We start from the raw sequence: 23,403 nt of genomic DNA on the forward strand, positions 1-23,403 counted from the left end.
ATGACAAAGTATTTTGTTTAGTTGTAGGTTTTTAAGATAAGCTGAGAAAAATGTGTATTTTAAAAAGTTCTCTGAATGAGACATTCACCTAACAGTATGAACATAAAACATTCCCACACAGAGGAGAATGGATCTGCACTGAGGGAAATAACTCTGGTAATAATCCAAGGAGAAACAATCCCTCTTGCTCTCAGCCCCACCACAAGCTAGGGTTTCACACCCTTTGTTGGTGTGATTTGGGTACTCCACACAAATGCTAATGAGCAACAACTCACTAATGCTAATGATCAGAACTTTCTTTCGCTCTAAAAGCCTTGCAGCCAAGTTAGAAACTTCAAGAATCTCAAAGTAGTTCAAGAGGGTCTCAGCTCACCAGAGGTGCCATTTTAGGGAAAACTGTACACAGAATGGTTTCCTTCTTGCTCTGAATTCCCATTCATAAAAGGGGTGGGGGGAGGCAGAATCCCAAACATAGGTGCATCAAACTTTCAAATGAAAGTTTGAACTGAGGCTTTTCAGCCCCGGTTTTGTTTGTTTGTTTGTTTTGATTTTTGCAACAATTAGCTTGACATTTTCACATACAGCTAGCTCTAAGACAAAGATAAATATATCATACATAATAGAGTGTTGGGTAAACTTTTTAAAAACGGCTCTCAACCTAATTTCTGTCCTCATGTACCCTAACAATACACTCCTGTCAGTTACCAAGCCTGACTACTGCAGCATTACTTAACTAGGGCGCCTCGGGTACATATCAGAGTAAGTAGGTGGGGGCATGTGATGTGCTCTAGTAGTCTGAAAAAGGCTTACTCTGAAAATGGAATTCTGAATTTCCTCTGGAAATCACTAAAGTTTACATAGGCATATGCCAAAGACAAAACACAGATGAGTAAGACGAATATATTCATGATTTACGGACCTGATAAATGGTGGGTGAGCATTTCTAGTCCTAACAGTCTTAAGTTTTATTCTTTAAAATGAAAAACACGAAGACAAAGCCTTATACAAATTGCTATCCGAAAACCTACATATGCAAATGATAATTGGTTTAAAAAGTAATAGCAGAAAGCAAATTTTAATTTATCATCATCAGCTACATTTTAAAAATTTTGTTTTACAGTCATTCCTGGGGTGTCCTAATACAAATGGTAAAAATGAAGTCTGGCTTCCTTAGTCAATTCAGTAGTGATCATAACCATATTTGTCCATTAGATTCACCTGGAAAGATTAAAATATCCTTGCCTTGACATCATCCCGAAGGACTGTCATTTTAAATTGGATTGGGGTGGGATGTAGGCATTATACTTTTTGAAACTCCTCAGGTGTACAGCCAGGTTGAGCAGCACTGAACTGGTGTATCCAGGCCTACCACCAGAACGTAACTAACTGCCTTCTTTCAACGTCCTCATATCTGAACTTTATTCACAAAATGAAGCTAATTATGAGTCCTCTCACCTGAATATAGTGAAAATAAGACTATACGCATAAAGAACTTTGAAGTAACGAGGATAAAAAGGGAAGTGGGTACTTTTATCTTGATATTGAAAACCAATTGTTGGCACTGCTAATAACGAAGCCACAAGATGTTGATGAGATGCTGATCTGATATAGCAAATACTCAGCAAATCTGTGATTCTGCGCCAGTAATGTATTACATCTCCTTACCAAAGAATTTATTGCATTGCAGAATTTAGCATTAAATTCAAACAAAGAAGCCGTAGAAAGACAGAGAAAAGAAAGGGATTTGAGAAGCTTGCATCATGAAAACTGTGAACTCAGATCCAGGTGGAAGAAAGGTTCAAATCCCTAGTCCTGTGGTGAGAACATAACAAAAGAAAAAGTCAGTGCCAAGAGATCTCTGCCTGCTTCTCTTTGCTTTTTTCCCTCTCCCACACCTCCATGCAAAGCCAATGGACTTCGTGAGGTTCCTGACTGAAACCATTTAGACATCCTCTTCCCTAAATGGCAGAGATTAGTCAGTCCCTTACTGCTGGCAGAGGTTAAGTGGAGACAGACCCCTTTAGGGCCAAAAACATTGCCCAGCACCAAATCAGATCTTGGGATTAAGAATCAAGAGACTGAACCATAGAAATTAGGATTCTCTGAGTCCCAATTTAGCTTCAGAAGAAGATACCAAGTAGCATCCCTGAGATACAAAATTCCACTTGTCAGAAAACAAGAATTACAGACCCTCCCAGCCAAGAGAAAATGGCACATACCCTCTCACTCACACCTGCAGCATCACTATGACAGTAATGTAAGTTGGCTGCATAAGGACAAAACACAAAAAATCTTACATAATCAAAGAAAGATATGCAGAAAAGTGACATGCATGGACCTGTGTTGGAATTTCATATGAGCAAAGTCTCTAGCTCCTTCCAAATATATTTTTAATGACCTAATTTGGTCAGAATTTTGGCGATACAGCTTCGCAATCCGCACAAAGTAACTTCCCTATCTCTTCCTGCCATGCACCCACAACCCCATGTATGTACTTTAAACTCTTTTTCTCACCTCTTCCTTGTCAGAGTAAGCCCTGGGTTTTCAGTTTCCTAAACAAGGCTTGGGCCACCTCAGTGATTCTTCATGCAGTCACCCCAAACTCTTGTTTCTGGAAGACCAAAGCAGGCTTCTAATAGCCACCAGTTATCAAGCACATACTGTGTTCTAGGCTCTCATCTTAATTTCATCTTCACAACAATTTACAATGCAGGTCTATTATCCCAATTTTACAAATAAGGAACTCGGAGCACAGAGAAGTTAAATAACTTCTAAGACCACATGATTAGTAAGCAGTGGGGCAGGCTTTGAACTCAAGTTTGTCTAATCCTAAACTTATACTCTTTAAAATAATAATGGCAGATCCCTACATAGCACCATGTGTCAGGCACTGACCTAAACACTCTTCAAATCTAATTTATTTAATCTTCACAGCAACCCTGGAAGAGAAGTACTATTTTTACCACTGCCATCATGCATATGAGAAAACTGAGGAACAAAGAGATTCAACTCTTAAAATCTAAAACTCATAACTGACAGCACCAGGATTCAAACCCAGGCAGGCTAGTTCCAGCACCCAGGCCTTAACCACAACACATACTAGTCCCTCATTTTCTTTGCAACTAAGTTCTTTCTGTATATTCATTCATTCTTTCAAATATTGCTTAGTCTCCTTCTATGTACCTAACCACTTACCAGGTATTATAGAGAGGTAACCAGTATTTGATAGATTCCATCCCTCAGAGAGCAGCAATCTAGATAGGCCAAATCAGCAAAACAATGTTAAGAAAGAAGGCAGTTACCAGACTGTGAAGCCAGGCAATGTATGCTTGGGGCAGCAGGAAGACTCCGACACTGGGACAGACAGGAGGACCTCACTGGAAGCTGATAGTGAGTTGAATCTGGAGAAGTGGAGAGAATGGTCCAGATAGGGGGAATTATGTAGCAAAGGTAAAAGCAAAGAGAAGGACTAGGGATGGAGAGAAATAACCCTCTCCCATGCCGGATTGTGTACTGTTTTACATGTTATCTCATTTAATCCTTACACAGGCCTACAAGGCATCCTCATTTAACAGATAAAGAAAATGAGGTAGAGAAATTTCAACAACTGACTCATGGTCATACAGCCACCAAGGGAAAGAGCTAAGTTTGTCTGCTTCAGACATCCTTTCTCTAAACTAGGGGCATCTTCACACAGGTGAACACAAACTGAGAAGGCCAAGGAACCAGGCAAAGCACTAGCAGAATCTGACCATTTTGATTTCTAGACCCGTTAGAGCAGCTAGGGCTCTTCATCTTTCTCCCATCCCCCAGAGGAATACGTGCATTTTCAACTTAGAAGCTTCTTCCTTTGGTGTTCTCACTCCAAACAAACTCTCTCTGCATGCTGATGTATCATGACTTCTCTTGTCCAAATATAGAGCAGTCCTCTAGAGCCAGTCTAGCTTGCCAGCAAAGGGCCAGGCTAAGGACAAGCTCTCTGATGGCGGAGCTATCTGGTGGGGATACAGGCTAGGCCTGGGGGACCTCAAGGATCCCCTAACCCTGACCTTGCTGTTAAGAGGAAAAAACTGAGGCCCAGAGAGAGGAGAAAAGTGAGTCACTGAAGGCATTCCTTCATCCCACCAAAAATAAAAATAAAAAAATTTGAGCTCCATAAAAGTGCTTTGGCAAGCAGAGGTCTGAAATTCCTGCAACAGCTTGGGGAGGAGGTAACTAAGGATCTGTCTTCCCACAAAATCTGTCTTTAGATTCCAGTGCTGCTAAGACTAAAATGAGCAAATCTGTTTTCTTAGCAAGGTTCAAGCTTGGCTCAAATTTTGTTGTTGTTAGGAAGGGATGAGGGTGGAGGGGCATCTAAATGTGAATCATCAGCTTTTTAAAACATTTTTCAATTACAGCTGACATTCAGTATTATTTTATATTAGTTTCAGGTGTACAGTATATTTATATAATTCACAAAGTGATCCCCTGGATTAGACCAGTTTCTGTGAATCATCAGCTTTTAATCAGCAACCTGAGGAGTAGGATGTTTTAGGAAAGTGTGCCTTCTTGAGCCCTTAAATTTGCTCTCTTCCCTCTGTAAGGAAAGCAGGGCCTGATGTTACAGCACCCACTTACAGCCTCTTATAGCATGCTTCTTACAGCACACACTGCCTATAACAGGAATATAAGTGTCGTGATGCTTTTGCCATTATACGCGTGGATGGCCCTCTAAACAGACCTGAAGTAGTAGACTGGACCACAGCAATGGAGAATCTGCTGTCCAAACACAAAAGCAGCACCCATTTTGCCATTGTCGGAATGTTAAAATGTATATCAAAATCATTACCTATCAAACTTTCCCTCTGGGAACAGATAAAGTCCATTGCTCTTTCTAAGGCCTAAAGACAGTGTGTTACTTTCCATTAATACTTCCTGTCACTCTTAAGTTTCATTTCCACCAATCATCACATTAGACCATAGTCAAAAGCCGTAACATTTTTAAAAAATGTACTTACCTTAATATGCTCAGAGTATTTATAGGTCAATTTCCCTGCTGGCTACTTTTAGTGTAGTTGCACAATGTATAAATAGAATTTTTACTCATTCTCTTTGGCATTAGGTAAAATTCTCAGAGGGAGCAGAACCTAGATATGTTTCAATAAAATAGACCAATGACCTTGGGCTATATCATTCACACAGTACTGGTTGGATATGCATTTATTTTCTAATCTAGGATTTAATGACCAAAAGTAATTTGAAATATCTGGGAACCAGGAGATTGGATGACTTAAATGTGAGCAAGTTTGACCATTCCCTCTTTCTTTAAATTTTCTTCCCCTATGCACACTTGTTTGTCTTCTACCTCTCTGACAACTCATGGTTAGGTTTCTTTATGCACCCCTCTCCTTCTGCCAAGCCCTTCAATGTTCATTATTTCCCTGAACAAACCCATCTACTTCCATATCTATATAATATAATCTCAAATCTGTACTTCAACTAATATCTCTCTTCAGAATTTCAGACCCACTCATCCAACTGCCAACTACACATCTAGGATGTCCCACTAGCTCCTCAAACTCAACATGTGGAAAACTGAATTCATCATCTTCTCTCTCTACCAATTCCCTACACCCATTTCTCTTTCTCAGTTCTCTTTTTGTTGATGGCACCACTGTGTATCATTGCCCAAATCAGAGACCTGGGAGTCATCTTCACTCCTCCTCATGAGAGGTCCCTCTTATCCAATCAGTATCAGGGACTGTTAATTCCTTCTCTTAAATCCATCAGTACTTTTCTCCACTCTCACTGTCACCAGCCTTGGTCAGGTAAAAATCATCATTTCCCAACTGTGAGATGTCTCCCAACTTGCTCTCCTGTCTCTGATTGAGCTCTTCCAACCCATTCTTTATGTTGCATTCAGTGATCTTTCTAATATGTGTGTTTATGCATGTCATACCCCTCACTAAAAATCCTTCCATAGTTTCCTTCTGCTTTTAGGATGAAGTATAAATGCCTTAACCAACTGAAGATATGCTGTAAAACTTGGCCTCCACATACCTCTCCAGCCTCATGTCTCGCCAGAATTCCTTTACATTTCATGCTCCAGCCACAATGAATCTCTTTCAGATCTTCAGACTTGCAGCTTTCTCTCTTGCTTCCTGGCTTTCCTAGAATCATAGAATTGCACAGAGAAAAGGGACTGAAAAATACCCAAATCAGAGCTTGCCACCAACTTCCTCCTTATCTTCAGAAAACTCAATCCAATTCACTGAATATTTACTGAGTGCCCACAAAAGATAAAACATTTAGCTGCTGAAAAGGCATTTAGTAAGACATCGTCCATACCTACGGAACTTGCGATTCATTTCTTTCTCTTAAACCTGTAATTAAAAGTTCAGTTCCTAAAATGTAGTTCCTTTCCTGAAACTTAAATGCAGGACAAACTAAGAAACTATTTGTCCCTGATGCAACTGGCTTGTGCCTGTATTCACTTTTAGCAGAATATTTTACTTCCTGCTCTACCAATCCAGGGCCCACATATCTTCTCCCAATTTCTACACTTCAAAGTAGTCCCAACTGGCTGTTTACGCCTGGATTAGAAAATTCTAAGTTTCAGTTGGCTTTCTCAGCTGTTGCTTAAGGCACTTGAGTTGGCAGTGATCACCAGGAATTCCCAGGAGCCAGAAGCCCTGCATGGAGTAGCTATGTGTGGTGCTGCATCAGTCAGTGCTGGATAGGATATTTAAATTTAAAATACTGGGACTCAGAAAAGGGGTAGAGAGAACAGCCATCCTGAAGAACTTTAACAGCCAGCATTTCTGAGTTACCCCTGGTCTCTCACACACACACACACAACAAAATGATAGAGCTAGGCAAAGAATGCCTATCTAGAATCAAAGGACTGTGTATTCTATGTCTCCCCTGAGTCAGGAATGTTATTTGATAAAGACAATCTTGGTGACTGTTTTCCTTCTTGGTAGGTCGATGACTAGAAGGCTTAGTATTACTAGAATTGCAAAAAGGCATCCCCTCTGGGCAGACAGATGACAAAACATCACCCCTTTCTCCTGACTGACTGGAAGCAGGCTTTGTGCAGGGCATAAACTGCATGTCCACCCACGGTTGGCCCTATATGACACCACTTTGCCTTCCAAACTCATGGCTACATAAATAGGAGATACCATCTCGGGTTTCTCACCACCCAGCCTTGAACAAGAGAGGTCTACTTTCTAAACAGAGAAAGTTATTGTAATCCTTTTGAATACTTACTCTGTACTTGGAAACTCACGTGAAGTTTTCTAATGCCTTGAAATTTCAGCATCTGTTCATAAGGGCCAATCCTGACCTCCCCACTACCCACCCTCGGTGAGGCATAAATCTGGATTGTTCTTAAAGACAACACAAATAGAATTCCAGGCAACCAGAGTTTTACCCAGAGGTGGTAATGAAGCATAATGATCCCTGGCTGACCATAAGAAGCTCAATGACTATTAATAGAGAAAAGCAACATAAAATTGTGAAATAAGGTAGAGCATGCTATAGCTGGGTCAAAACACTAAATGATTAGGAATAAGATGTAGAGAATCAAGCAGCCACTTGTCCAATGTCTTATTCCATTTGGTTTTTTAGGCTAGATTGATTCCTGTCTAGTTCAAGGTGGGGCACATAGTAGCCTAATTTGGTTTGAGAACCAACCAAGGATTCTGGGTGCTCCTTTTAAGACAAGTTTAGCTGAGTGTTCCTGGATGTAAGACACCTTTCCCTCCATCTATGGTAAAGTAGGTCTGTGAGTATACGTCAGAGAGCGACAGCAATAAGCATCATAATCAAAATGTTGGATGTGTCATCAACCCTATATTTCACCTGCATCTCTGGAGGCCTGAAGATTCTGCATCTGGGGTAGCAAACCCTCCTCACAGGACTACACAGAGAATGACTTTCATATTTTTCACATTTTTGGTAGGGCCTTATTACTCAAAGGATGTAAATCCCTGCATTCTAACAAAGAACCTTTTAATAAGTCTTTCAGTCTACAGGAATATTCAAATAAGAGAATTACTGATTGGCAGGCCAAAGATATTTCTTGAGTTTGAAAAGTGTATCAATTACCTTCTCTGTGGAAAATAATGTATTTAGCACTAAGGTGGGATAGGATAGGGTAAGGGGGGGGTTTGAAAGATGAGAGACACAAGAAGTCTTCTCTCACTGGACCTTAAAAATGGGAAAAACTGACACAGACATAAAATTAATAATACAAAAGAGGGACAGAGCCCAGGTGTCTGGGGTTATGCTGCTGAAAGAAAACCAGATTTGGAACTTGCCATACCATTAACACATTTTAAATATGTTTCATTCCTCCAGAGTAAAACCTTATCATACTTGCCAAGGAGAAAAACTACAATAAACAGATATGCTCCTTGGGGAAGATTTGTCTGTACTCTTTTGCTATTTCCAGAATAGAGGCCCTGAGGTCTATTTTCAAGTCAAGTTGGTTTTGATGTGTTCAAATGATTTGGTCAGTAAGACCGTAACATAGCCAAACAGATCAAAAGGATTAGAAAGGCCCACTGAAGCACGATTATGATCCATCCACCAGAAAGTATTTGGGCTCTGCAGAAGGGCTGGGACACAGAGCTACTGATTCAAGTAGATGACACCATAACTGTGTATCCCAAGGGTCTTTTACACCCTGGGGAGACAGTAATTACAGTTCTAACAGGAAAGTCTGTGAACCAACTACAGAGCTCCACAGTATACTGCATTAAAAGCCATCAAAATTGGAGGATTTGCTGATAAGAGAAGTGGAGCATTAGAGAAAGTAACTCAAGATACTGAAAAACCTCAGTGAGACCTACTTCAGCTAGATTGTAATTCTTGACTCCAGGCCTATTTCTGAAAAACATCAAACAAAAAGGAAGAAAAAAGTCTAGAAAAAAGCAAAGCTTATCCCATTTGGAGGACAGAGAATGAGACATGTAACAGATGGAAAAGGGAAGGGCAAAGGGCTTAATAAGATTCACTACAGGATTAGGTGTTCATTTGATTAAAATCAGCATATGCAGGGAAGAGGCAGAACAAAATCACACCGCTCTGACTCATCATGCTTCAGGGTGTGCAGCCATCACCAGGCAGGTGAGACCAGGTGGAAGCCATATATACAGCCCTGCTAAGAAGCATCATAATTTGTGAACTAGACTGTGAAGGTTTTTGCCTTGCTCTTGGATATCATGAAAGTCTCAGCCACAGAAAGAACAACTCATCTGGTACAGAAACAGAAGAGCTCAGCTTTGTATTCTCAGTACGAGCACAGTGGCAGATACATTTGTGCTTTACAACTGCTTTGAATGAGTAAAAGTTCAACCTCTCAGTAATATCTGTGAGGTCTAGAAGAAGTATAGGTACTCCTTCTAGACCGTATGTCCAGATATGCCCATGACCATATGTCCAGACATGCCTGATAGTCCTAGTTTACACCTGCTGTATCACCATAATCAGTATCTGTTTGGACAGCAAATTACATTTTGCCTTGGGTATATAGTCTAACACCAAAATAAATGTTTCCATTGATTAGATAATCACATATATACGTGGGGCACTTTACTTTTTCCATCAAGTCACTTCCCAGTCCTTGCAGAGCCTGTTTTTGGTAGATTTTGTGAGGCCCTTTTCTCTCTGTCTCCCTTTTAATTTCTTCACCCACATCTCCATTATTTCTTCCATTCCTATCTTTTCCTCACCTATCCTGGCTCTACTCCTGGAGGAAGGGAGGGTGAATCAGCTTCTCTGTGTCTCATGAGTCCTGATTATTTTAAGTCCTCAGAGTCTAAGGACATCACTTCCAAGATATCTTTCCTTGCTAATATTCATCACTTTTCATAGCACAACTTCAATATACTTTTGTGCTGATAAAGCCTCTTTTTTTCTGACTTATCGAAGACCCTTCCTGAGAATGAGTGATATAATAAAGAGAAGGAAAGAAAGCAAAAGAGGAAGAAAACTCTATCACGCTACAAATGAATAAATGAACAAATATCCTGAGAGAGGTCCTACATGTGGGCAAGGAGATGGACTTTTAGCCCTGCTGATTTTTCTTATCTACCAGAAGAAAGAACTAAATTATGTGCCTGCTTTTTAAACAAGGAGTCTGATTCATTCCTGGGACTTACGTCTATTTCCATTTATTTAGCTTAGCGTTTACACCAGCAGGAATCAAGAATAAATTCTATTTTGTGCAAGATAAATCATCATTCACTCCAGGAAGCCCAAAATCATCACAAAAATAAAGAGAAGTAGGAGGAAAAAGGAACGTTAGTAAGAATTGGATCCATGAAAGTGTTTGGGATTTTGATATTTTTAAATATGAGCTTCTGCATCGTTGCTAATAAGAAAATAACAGCAGATTGATAGTCTTCATCTTCATAAAAAGAAGCAAGAAACCCAGGTAACTATATCAGATGCAGGACTAAATTAGGAACCTTAAAAAATAAATTCAACTCCACATAGTGCAATGTAGATTCTGAAGACATGAACTGGAATCTAATTCTACCCATTCCTAGCTGTTTGGCCTCAGTTTCTCATCTGCACAGTGAGAGATTTGATTGGTATGCTCTACCCATCACTCATGCTCTATGAATCTAGGACTTGATAAATTGATCAGGGAGAATTACTTTCTCCCATCAGCCTCATGTGAAGGGCATCAAATACTCACTCCATCTCCTACTCCCACATCCCACTAGCTATCTTCTAACACTCCTCACAGAAGCCCTCGGGAACTCTTAGCTCCTTCATTGCCCCCATCTTCCCCTGAACGAAGACACTCTGGATGACATAATGTTATCAGAGTGACTTCTGTTCAACAAAAATTGTCACTGTTCACAGTGCCTGGCTGTGCTTTACCATGAGCTCTCTGAGCACAGCAAAACATCTCAGATCAGAGGGTCTTGAACTGAAAAATAGAGTTAGAATAAGCAAGTTTGCTACAAATTGGTAAGCTCAGGTCCACCATTGAAAAATCAATTTCGCAGCCATCCATGTCACTCCTGAACTAGTGTATGTTCAGTGGATTTAATGCTACAATTTCGACCCCTCCTCTTCCTTGGCAAGGTATGTTATTTTATTCCTCCTGCCTAGAAAAGTACCAACATTCCCCGACTTGCTATTGACACCCATCGATTTAAACCTGACTCCCATGCATATCTGCTTATTAAAAAGAGACTAAACAAAGCATATATTATTCATTTTCCCTTTGTTAGAAAAAATTTTGCAGGATCCTTGTCAAAACAGTTTAAATCTAGTGGTCACCATCCACTGGTGCGCTATGTTTCTTTGAAATGGAAACACATTTACATAGTCGGGCCCAGAGGTCTTAAACCCCACTTTCCTGAAAGTTCCCCCATAACTAACTCATAGAATTATTGGACCATGGAATGAGATGATGCACGTGAAGTACACAGAGCCCAGCACTCTACAGGAAGTCTTTTTTTTTCTTTCCCATAATTAAGCATTACAAGAGCTCTCTTAGTGATGGGAGGGGAAGGATTACTGTAAGTGGTGAAATGGTATTGTGGAAGAAAAGGAATGAATGCAGATAATTTGATAATTTCATGATGTTGGAACCCATGCCCATTTAGTTTTTGAAGAATTGTATCTATCACTGCTCTGCTGTGTTCAAGGGCCCATGGTTGATATTTGCTTCATAGCAATGGTGGAAGGCATATAAAGACTTCCACTTGGAAACGATACTTTAACTTCCAGCTCTACACTGAAGTAATGAAGGAAGTAATGAAGGAAGCCTAGTCTCCAGAGCTTCTTCCAGCAGCCAGTCAGATGGCAAAACAACCTGGCACCAGGACATAACCCTCCCTTCACTATACCCCAGTAGGAAAGCATTGCCAGGATGGGGTTCAGCAACACCCCGAGGGAGACCAAGAAGGGGTTTATAGCCTGACCATCTTATCAGAGGTGATGAGAAACCTAAAAAGTGACTATGGATGCATGCTTATATGGCTGCCGCAGTCTAACTCACACCTTTGTGTAAATTAGGAGGTCCTCACTCTGAGTGGATGCAGCTCCATGGGTGCACAGCTGGAGTGGAACATAAGCATGATTTCAGTCCCCTCTGTTTCCTGTCCTTGGGAACAGTGCACAACACACAGCCACACAGAGCTGCCCCACTCGGGAGCTAGAAATAACTAAGTTCAAGGAAGAGTATGAGAAAAGACGGCCTGTGTCATTCTTGCATCAGCTCAAACCAAGGGCAGACTTCTTGCATCCCTCTGTGTGCTGCGGCATCAGTCTGTGACAGGCTCGCTGAGGACAGAGTATTAGGAAGAGCAAGGGTAGAGGAAAAATGGTGGCAGGACTCACACTCAAGCCAGCAATGACACAGCCACTGAGACCCAAACACTCCTGTCATCAGTCCCAGTCACCACCATCTGCCTCCGAGGAAAACTGTCAAGAATAATTCATGCTTGCTAGCTTTGAGTGCATCTGGGGATCCAACAGTGATGGGAGCTGTGAAACATGGGCCAAGAAGTATAGTCACCAATGAAAGAATCAAAAGGACTAGGGGAAAGTTCTCAGAACAGTGTGGATTAGTTCCTAAAAGAAGAGGAATGGGACCACACCCCTCTCACCACTGCTCCAAACACAAAGTAACAGATAAAATATAAACAGAGGATATTGCAAAAGTGGTTCTAAAGCAAGATAATGATCTTCTTGGACCCAACTGATATCAGCTCTTGGGGATGCGTGGCGACTAGAGATGCTCCACACATGGTGGGTGCCCTGAGCCAGGCTCACTGTGAGGAATCAAACATGGACCAGTGTGTCCTGCCCACCCTAGCCATGACATGAGGGCTACTGCAGCTGCTGCCTGAGGTTAATTAAGCCTCCTGTTAAATGGCAAACTTAGGAAAACAGGAGGAAACCCACACAGTCCTGAAATTAAGCTGACCGGAATGAGGACCTGAGCAAGGCTGCCCACAAATGAATGCAGGAACTAGGCCTGTGACCTATTCAGTAGCACAGAGGGCAGGACTCTCCCACTGCCCATGTAATACCTGGTTCTGAATAGAGGTCCCTGGGGGCTTGGGGTAGAGACAACCATCCAGGGAGAGATGAGGGAAAGACAAAGTGAGAATCTCTCAATAAAGAAAGACAACCAACAAAAGTCAGCCAACATTGCAAATGCAATGAAAATAAGAGAATAATCTAAAAAGTGTTTATGTATTTTTAGGACCCTCACAGAAATAAAAGAAAGAATAACATTTAAAAACTGAAACAAAAACAGGCACATTTAATCAATTCCACAGGAGCAGATAGTTAATGGAAAAGAAGCAATATTCAAAGGGTTAAAAAAAAAGGGGGGGGGGAGGGTTAGTGGCTAATAATTTTCAAGAATTAAAGTAAAAGAGTCCACAGTTTGAAAATACACTCTGAGAGGCAAAATGATTCAATAAAAATAAATCCACAACCATAGTGTATAGTTGAACTATTAAACACTGTAAAAGTTAATACAGAGAAAAAGACATATTCCTCTGAAGGATTTAACAATTAGAACGACATTAAATTTATCATCAGCAACAATCAATGCCAAAAGCAAATGGAATAACATCTTCCACATACTGAGAGAAATAATTATCCACCTTGAATTCTATACCCAGCTCTTTAGGTATAATAAACTAAAGGAGCTTCCCACCCAGAGACTCTCTCTGAAAATAAACACTTAAAGAATGCACTTCAGCAATAAAAATAGAAACTGATAAAAACATAATGTTATATTTAACCATAAAAATAACAACTATTGTTGTGGGTTTTTTAAAACTTGAAATAAAATCCTAAATAATGATAAAAAGAAAGATGTGGGAGTGTCTGTGTAAGGGGAGGGGAGGAACAAAGAGATCCTTATCCAGAAGAGAAGAGATATACTAAATAAATATAAGTTTTATAGAAATTTTTAAAATGAAGTATACATGTTAAAACTATAAGCATAACTGCTAAAATAAGAGAAATATACTAAGCTAACAAAGGGAATAAAGGAGAAGAGAAAAATATTTACCGATCCCACAGGAGGCAGAAAAAAAAGAAGAGGGTAGCTGTGGCAGAAGTGCCCAGATGTCTGCCAAAGATTTGTATTCCTCTACCATAGTAAAGAACTGCTGCCATCATGCCAGGAACTACATTTCCCCCCCCCCCCATCTTGCTTCTAGGTGGGACCTTGTGACAGTTCTCGTCAACAAAATGTGAGCAATAATGATGTAAATAACTTTCAGGCTGCTGTGGTTAAGAAGCAGATGTGCTTTCTTTACCTTTTCTTTCCCTTTCTTTGATGATTTTTGAACTCGCATGTTGAGAGAGGAAGAGCCACTAAATGAAAGAAGCCCGGGTTCCTGAAAGCCTGTATGAGGTACATTATCCCCTCCATGCCACTGATTGGATTTTACATATCAAAATATATACTTCTGTTGTGTTAAGCCAGTGAGGTTTCTGGGTTCATCTGTAACCTCAGCTAGCACTGCCCTGAGTAACGCAGATGATAAACAGAAAACACAAAATAAGATGACTGAAATAAGTCCAAATATATTATCAATCATGAAAACGTAAATGGATTAAGTCCAGGGGTTGGCAGACTATGCCTGGCAGACCACAAAGCTGGCCATGTGCATTCATTTATGTATTCTCAGTGGCTAAGTTTTAGTAATTACAAGAGACTATACGGCCCACAGAGCCAAAAATATTAACTATCTGGCTCTTTACAGGAAAAAGTTGATGACCCCTGGATTAAATCTACTTATTAAAAAGTGGGCTAAGAGAGTGGGTCAATTTTTTAAAGATTCAAATAATGTTATTTACAAGAAAACAATTTTTTAAAATGACTCCAAATGTTTTAAAATAAAGATATGGACAAAGATATGCCAAGCAAATATTAACCAAAAAGAAAATATACTTAGCAATAGTAATGCCAGACAATATAAAAATTAATGCAGCAGCACTAACAGAAATAAAGAAGTACACTAGATAAAGATAAAAAGAAACATTCCAAGAAGACATAACAATCTTGAACTTGTAAGCACCTAATTATACAAAGCAAAAGTGATAGAATTACAATGAAAACTTTTTCAAAACTATAAATACAAAGGTAAATTTTACCATAAATCTTTCAGAAATCGATAAATCGAGCTGATAAATTTTAAAGAAGGAGCAATTAAGAGATTTGAAAGCTATGAATCCCAATGGAAAATAGATGGGGATTTCAGAACCACTGAGGAAATTTTTCAGATGACACATACACTGCCCATCTTACCCAAAGAAGAGGAAAAGAACTCCTTTGAGAACATTTAGTACACCTCTGTTATTGTCAGAAAGCGGGGTATCCCTAAGGGATGTTATGCTGTGGTGAAAAGAGGCTAAGAACTATAAGTCTTTCTCAAGGTAGTGGATGATGGCCACCCTCACTGATAAGTGCTCTGAAAAGAAACATGTTGATTTAACAAGGACTTAAACCATTTCCAAGGTGAGCTTCTCCTTGGCTACCAGAGACATCAAAGAACTGGAATAAAAAGACCAAAAGATCTGCTATGATAGTGACCAGCTACCTCTCCTGAATTTCTGGATAACTGTTTCCAATTTTCAAAACATATCAGAGCTTTGTCTTAGTAGATTCAGTTTAACTAAGTATACAACTGCTTAAGACAGATATTTTTTAACACTGCCTATATATCGACTTACAACTTTGGCTGTCTATCGTTAGAAAAATTTTGCCAATAAACATATTAAAAGGTATTCGACACTCTGTAAAAAAGTGCATGGTCAAAGTTCATTAGGAGAAATCCAATTAAGGAAACCACCAAAGGGAAGTTTAACTCTGTGATAAAATAGAAGAACATAAGCTCTCATCCAATTAGTCTATCAATCCACTTGGTTTCTTTACTAGCCCCAATCTCTGGGAAGGAATTTATAAAAATGTAGTCAATATATCAACATTCCCTGTTAACAAAGTAGTTCTATGTCCATGAAAGTTTTTAATGAATATATTTTGAGTATATGTACTCAAATGCAAAAGTAAAAAAAAACTGTCCAAATAATGAACTGGAGGCACTCGTTCAGATACTAAAAACACGTAATTTTGGAGTAATGAGCGCAGTCAATAGAAAACATAAAATACTAAGGAAAGAAGTTCAATTCTGATATGGGAGACTGAGAATCAGTACTTATTCTTGAGTAGGTGAGTGACGCAGTGAAAGTGATGTTTGAACAAAGTGAAAGTCAGCTATATAAAAGAGGATTAAAGCAGGAAGAGAGAAGTTAGAAGACTTTCAATGGTCTGGGTTGGAGTTGGTGAGAGTGGGCATTTTAGAGGGGTGGTCATGAGAATGATGTGTAACGTGAACGAAGACTGAGGAGGAGACGCCAACTAGATTTAGTAAATGACAAGACGAGAGTGAAGAAAAAGAAGGAAGGAGGATGAGGAGGAGGGAATGGAAGAACAAAGACTACACTGATTATATTCACAAAACTTTGGTTCCAAGCATGATGACAGGTAAGAGAAATCTATATCTATTTCGGAAAATTACTTTGAAACTCACTGAATTTAAAAGATAAAAATTAAAGGTAAAAATCAGGCCAGTAGTTGGAGAACACTGATCCTCAAAGAGTAGTCCAGAGAAATCTGCATCAGAATCCCCAGGGTGCCCATTAAAATGTAGATTCCAGGGCTCCTCTCCAGATGTACTGAATCACAATCCCAGTAATCTGGATTAAATGAGTTCCAGAGGAGGTAAGTATTGAGCACACAGGAGTGTGTCCTCCACTGAACCAGAGATAAGATAGGCACATTCTGTAGACCAAACCCCAACTGGCTGAGCTAACCCAAAGATATTGAAAAGGAAAATAGGACCCATGCACTAAGGCTGGGGAGAGGGGGGATCTTAACAGTCATGGGTCATAAACAAAGAGGAGCCAATGAAGGATACAGAAAAAAAGTAGTTTGTAAGCTTAGCATGAGCCAGAATTATATGTACCACAGTGATGAAGGAGTTTCTGGTGAAAACACTATAAAGTGCTTAGATATTTCTTTTTTTTCCTCTTATGTCCTAGATTACATTGGGACTCTTACAGCTGCTGATAGCATCCTAGACAATAAGAAAAACCAATAGGCTAATAGTGGGTACAAAGTAGTATGACATTTAAGTCTTAACTTCCCTATAGTGACAATAGATCTTATCTCTCATTTTCATCATGTATGTAACAAGAATACCCAAATGTACATAGCTGTGGGTTTTTAAAAAAAAATGATTAGGAAACGTTTAAACAGGTGCCTAATATTTTAAGCTTTGGGGCAGAGGAGTAAGGCTATTGGTCCCAAGTGTGCTTTTTCTCCCAGTTATATTGTTTCCTTTCCAGTGTTTTTAAGTGTTCCCAGTTTCCAAGGTAACAGCCAAAGAATACTGGATTGTATTCTCAGTTTATGAGTTGTAGGCAGGTGCTCTTCAGGATGTAGTAAAGGCCTCTGATGCAAATACCCAAATGCTTTTCTTGAATTAATGAGTAAAAACATTCAATCACTGCAAATCTTAAAGCCGAAAAAGCTTCTCATGGCAACAACAGCTATTTACACACCTGCAGAGCTTTGCAATGCACATGGCACTTACCCAAGCATTTCACATAGATCCTTCTATCAATCCTCAGAAGCGAGCAGGACAGACATTATTACTATCCTTATTTCACAAGTGGATATGGGCTGTCCAAGGGGTGGAGCTGGGGTTTGAACTCTGACCATCAGACCTAGGGATCTATCCAGAATACCCAAACACACAATTAATTTAAAAGAGATTTTTTTCTCCTTTCAGAAATAAATCTGAGAGGAAGATTTGATTTATTTGTGTTTTATTTGTAGTTTACATTATCAAATATTTCAATGGGGGTAGTCTCAAGGTTTTCTGGTGAACTTGAGGCTTAAATTTCCTGGGAAAACAAAAACCTTCATCTGTATAAATGAATAGAATTGGTGGAGGAAGTGAAACAACAGAGTGGATAAGGAGATGTGAAATGTAAATGCTTTATGCAGCTGGGGCCTTGGAATAGAACCAAACTTCTAATTACCTTACAAAACAGAAATAGATAGAGCCACTCCTAGAAGCAGTGAGGCTGGCCCAAATAGTCAATCTTACATGAGGGCCTAAAAAGCTTCCTGAAGGAGTGAATGGAGTTCTCATAATAGGAGTCCAGGGTGAGGGGTCAAGATGTGGGTGTCTGTCACTAAGACTCACCATTCTGGAATGATTCAGGACTAAATCCTAGCTAGAGTAGAGGTGGGTGAGATACAAAGAGGAAGTTAAAACAAAGAAGTATCTCTCTGTGATCTTCCTAAGACCCTGAGAACCCAAAGCAACAGTTTTGTGGCACTAGTTGTGCTAAAGCATAGCATGAGAGCATGCTGAAGTGTAGCAGTTACTTCTGGAATAGCCCTTATGTGAGCAGAGACTATCTTACCATGGCATAAATGGTATAGAGTCACGGAAATGCTATGTTCTTTTACTTCCTGCAGCTTTTTTTATATGTTAATTCAATCAGAAAGTATTTTTTGAGGTCAGACTTTGTGACAGATAGTTAGGATACATCAGTGAACAAAACAAATGAAGTTTCACCCTTTGGAAGTTTTATTCTAGTGAGGAAAGATAGAAAACGAAAAACAAAAAATGTGGTGGAGAGAGTTGCCACAGGAAAAAAAAAGGGGGGGATATAGCTTTGGCAAAACACAAGATGGGTTTCTATTTTACATGGTTTTTATACCCATCAAAAGTCCATTTGGTTAATTTTAGTAGTTGTGATAGCTGAAAAACATTTCGTAATGCTAATGGGATAAATTCCTCAAGAAGACATAACAATTCTAAATGTACATGTATCTAACAACAGAGCATCAAATACATGAAGCACAAACTGTTGAAACTAAAAGGCCAAATAGAATTCCTCTCTCAATAAATGATTAAAGAAGTACAAAAAAATTCTGTAAGAATATACATGATTTAACAATATTATCAACTAACTTGACCAATTAATATTTACAAAACATCCCAGCCAATAACTGCACATTCTTTTTCTGTGTACATAGAATATTCACTAGGCATACCATATCCTGGGCTATAAAACAAGTCTCAATAAATTTAAAATAACTGAAATTATACCACAAAGAAATTAAATTAGAAAAAGAATACAAAGATACCTAGAAAATCCACCAATATTTGGAAACTAAATATAAACATCTAAATAATCAATGTGACAAAGAAAAAGAAAAGTAAAAAAGAAAGCAAACATTTTGAATTAAATGAAAATATAAACACAGCACATTAAAATTTGTGGGGTATAGCTAAAGCAGCTAAACTAGCCTGGAGGTAAATTTATGGTCTTAAATGCTCCTATATGAAAAAGGAAAGGTCTACAATTAATAATTTAAATTTCCACTACAAGAAAGTAGAGAAAGAAAAGCAAGTTAAACCTAAAGTAAATAGAAGGAAATAATACAGAGCATAGATCAATGACATAGAAATAAACAATAAAAGAAAAATGAAACCAAAAACAGTTTTTACAAAATACAATAATATTGATAAAATTCCAGCCAGAGAGATCAAGAATATTAGAAAGGGATCAAACTACTAATATCAGGAATGAAAGCGTAGACCTCATTACAGATACTAGAGAGATTAAAAGAAAAAAAAAGGTAATATAAAAAACTTCAAAGAAAAAAAGAAAAACTTCATGCTGCTTCTTTAAGACAAAACTAGTCTTTTCTTTGAAAAAATTAGAAGCACATACAATTACATTTCTCTGAAACTACTACTTCTCAGTGTAGTCTCAATCATTTATAATTTATTATAATTTATAATAATATAAATTATAATTTATAATCATTATAACATATAATATTAATTTATAAACTACTATAAATTATAATAATTTAAAAGAGATAACCAAAGTAACTTCTATTCTGCAAAGAAAGCTGCAGGGTAGATAATGTAAACTGTCACACCTCAGCATTTCATCAGACTAGCAGAGCTTATGAATTCAACTTTCTACAGTTGCTTATATCCTATATACATCTTCTCAAAGTGGTAGAAATGAACATGTACATTAACATAATCTAAAGATACAGTCTTTCTGTAGTATATAAAAATAGAAGAAAAAGTATATAAAGTTATAATTATGCTTAACAGTGAATACCTTAGTATTTGATTTTACCTAGAAACCATCTAGATATCCAATTATTTTCCATTGATTAATCGAATTTAAGTCCAATCCAAGATTTTAAGTTACCTAGATCCTGGAAATTTATCTTCAAGTTGATATACTATAGAACATAATTACTAATGCAACAAAGTTCATCAGAATAACATGCAATTTGAACACAAATATACATTGTTTCATAAGCAAGCATTAAGTAGTAGTGCTAGCTTATTTGATCAGTAAACCTGTATAAGTTTAGAAAAACATACCCAACTATAATAAAAATGTACACTTGTATTATACATAACACTGATAAATCAGAGAAGACATAGCTATTATTATTAAGCCAAATAATCAAACTAGTTTAGTTTGCCAAAGATTTACCTAAATTATGTGAACTTGAATTCTTAAAATGTTTCTAAGCTGTTTTTAAAAAAAAAAAAAACAAAAACTTTTAAATCTAGCAGTTTGTATCTTAGAAGTTCTGTGTCCTTATTTTTTGAGAATTATAGAAATATTATATTTACATAAGCACTTATAAGCCAAACAGAACAAGGATCCTTTAATTTACTAGGTTTTATAATCTAATGTATTAATATCATATGAATTTAGGAAAACATTACACATTCATACAATGAGAGGTAAAGATCTTTCTGAATTACAGTCACAGACATATAGACACAGAGTTAATAGCTTCAATTCTGAAATTTCAGTCATGAATCAAGAGTAAACACAGAAGCACAAAAAATTTACTGGTTCAGATATTAAAGAGTGTTCTCCTTCTTGGTGGCAGACAACATTCTTAATTGGTTTGAACCCAGAGAGATGAATAGGCAAACAAGCAAGACTAACAAACTAGTTTCTCTGTTGTCTCTTGCCCAATAGAGACTAGATCTCAACACATCATTGATGCATTCATAGAGCTCATCAAATGGTTGGATCATAACATCAAATATCCAATCATTACTACCAACTGTGGGCAAAGATTTATTGCTGTAAACAATCAAAGACAAATCACAAAATTAATAGAGAACAATACTAAACACAGAAAAACAGAGAATCAGCAGTTCTATTGTCATTTCAAGAGCCAAAAAAAAGATATTTCTGGGCTTTAAGCAGCCTATGAGCTGCACTTCTCTGGTGAAAAGTATACCCAGTTTTGTTAGGTGAATCCATAGGGCATCTCAGTAGAAGATTCCCAAACTATTAAGAGACAATTAAAAAAAAAAAAAAGTAAAAAGTATGCCCCTAATACAAAACAAGCATGTGTTGAAGATTTTATTGAATGTATTAATGAAGGAACAAGGTACATGTAACCAGGGAGAAACCAAAACCACAAATTTATATGAAGTAAAGAAATGTTGAAAGGAATGTGCAAACGGAAGCAAAAATAGCTTCTTCCACAATGGTAGAGGGAAGTCAATTGAACCTCTACTGGTCAGGACAGATTTTGCATGTTTATAAACAAGAATTATTTTGTGTAGCTGTTGATTATCTACAATTTACAGTTGTAAGACTGTTTTGATAGAATTGGAATCAGATAATCCTGAGGGTTATTCTCTAGTCTAGACAATGCAGTTATCTACTCTTGCACAAATTTTTCCCATAAAAAGTATACCTCCTCTGAAACCAGAAGAAAGGAAATAAAGATGTGTATGAATGAATATAGGTAAACTTGTAATAAAGACAAGAAATTAAGAAAACTCATCTTTGATAGTCTCTCACTTTTTTCCCCAGTGGAGTAGAACATGAGGTTATTTGCTACAAATTAAAGGAACTGATTGCTTTTAAAGGTTTCCATGCACAAAAATTTCACAGCAGCCTTACCACAGCGACTTTCTCATTTCACTAAAAGTAGCCTGTAAAACACAGATAGGTCATCTGGGAGATACACAAGATCATCCTTTGAATGCCTTGACACAGGTCAATTTTCTGCACATTGTAAGAAGTTGAGTCTGGGAATCTATCACTAGGCAAGTTTGGGAAAGCACTCTGGCTTTAGTTTATGAGGTTAGCTACCAGAGCCTTGAAGAAAGAAATCCCAGGAATGGTTTTGAAAGATCCTTGAAGTTCTTTTTAGGTAAGACATTTAGGAGGAATCATGGGGAGTCAATGGGTAAAACATAAGAGAAGGGAGTATGGCCATAAAAGGAAGGGAGTAGCAAAGGAAGGGCCCTTGTGGAGAATTCAAACAAGCTTCACGTGATGAACAGTGTGTCCCAAGGCCTGGGGGGGGGGGGGCGAGTAAAAAGGGGAGTAAGAAAGAAGGGTGCTGACAAGCCTGAAGCAAATCTGTGAAGGCTGACAGCTCACAGTAGAGAGACAGAGAAAAGTAAACGATTAAATCAGAACTTTCAGGGGTAAGCTTGGGGCACTGATATTTTAAAAAGTTCTTGTGATTACAACCTGAAGCCCAGGTTTAAAATCTGTTCCCCAGGGGAAGTTCACCAATTTCACATCAGGTAAAGATGGTCATTGGTCCTGTGGTTCTAGGTCCTGTGGTCCTGTGACTCACCTGTTCCTTTTTCAAGAGGATGTGAGGATTTTGGTTGAGTTTCTTTTAAGTAGAGCAAAATTCCTGAAAAGGAAATAACTTGCGGTTTTTGCCTGTTCCAACTGAGTCATATTACTGAATGTTCCCTCTATGTGAATTAAAAAAAAAAAAAAAAGAAGGTAGACGTTCCACTTGTCAGTGTTTGCTATCCTGCTACATACAGTTAAATAACTGGGAAAAGTGGTTGTAAAATGGCAGGCTTGAAGTCTTCATTCTCTTCTTCGTAATATAATGCAAAGATTATGACTTACTAACACTACAAGGAGCAGTAGAATAAGCAAAGGATTTGGCTCCAGAAGATTGTAGGACCAGTGCCAGCATTGCCCCAGGGAAATCACTACACACTTATCTCAGCCTGTTTTATTCTCCAAAAAATGAGATACTACATCTCTTTGGATCTAAAATGCCATAGATTGTAAGATGCACCACAGTTTTCTATACTACTGAGAAGAGACAGATAATTGTATTATTCCACTGCTAATATAAATTATTGAAACTATTATGACAACAATTATCAGAAATAGAGTCCAAAGTTCCAGCAAAGTTCCAGAATATAAAAATTAAAATTTTTGTGAAAAAATCGAATAAGCTAAGAAAAGTCCTTTAAAGCAATTTCTCCTAAAGTCAGTTTGTTAACAATGCCT

The 23,403-nt window shown here is 38.2% G+C and overlaps 1 protein-coding gene across 4 annotated transcripts in view; it reads right to left on the minus strand.

The window, feature by feature from the left end:
- The window catches only part of AKAP6 (A-kinase anchoring protein 6), a 504,258-nt gene that overhangs the window by 479,173 nt on the left and 1,682 nt on the right, over positions 1-23,403 (minus strand). For 3 of the 4 annotated variants that reach the window (XR_001594257.2, XM_016123631.2, XM_016123636.2), the window contains exon 2: positions 6,043-6,152. The gene's annotated coding sequence lies outside the window, so the exon portion shown is untranslated. Of the gene's footprint in view, positions 1-6,042; positions 6,153-22,720; positions 22,784-23,403 lie in introns of all 4 variants that reach the window. The other variant, XM_036239029.1, reaches the window with a different exon arrangement.

Source organism: Rousettus aegyptiacus, unplaced genomic scaffold (genome assembly GCF_014176215.1).
Source record: "Rousettus aegyptiacus isolate mRouAeg1 unplaced genomic scaffold, mRouAeg1.p scaffold_m13_p_3, whole genome shotgun sequence".
NCBI classification, from domain to species: domain Eukaryota; kingdom Metazoa; phylum Chordata; class Mammalia; order Chiroptera; family Pteropodidae; genus Rousettus; species Rousettus aegyptiacus.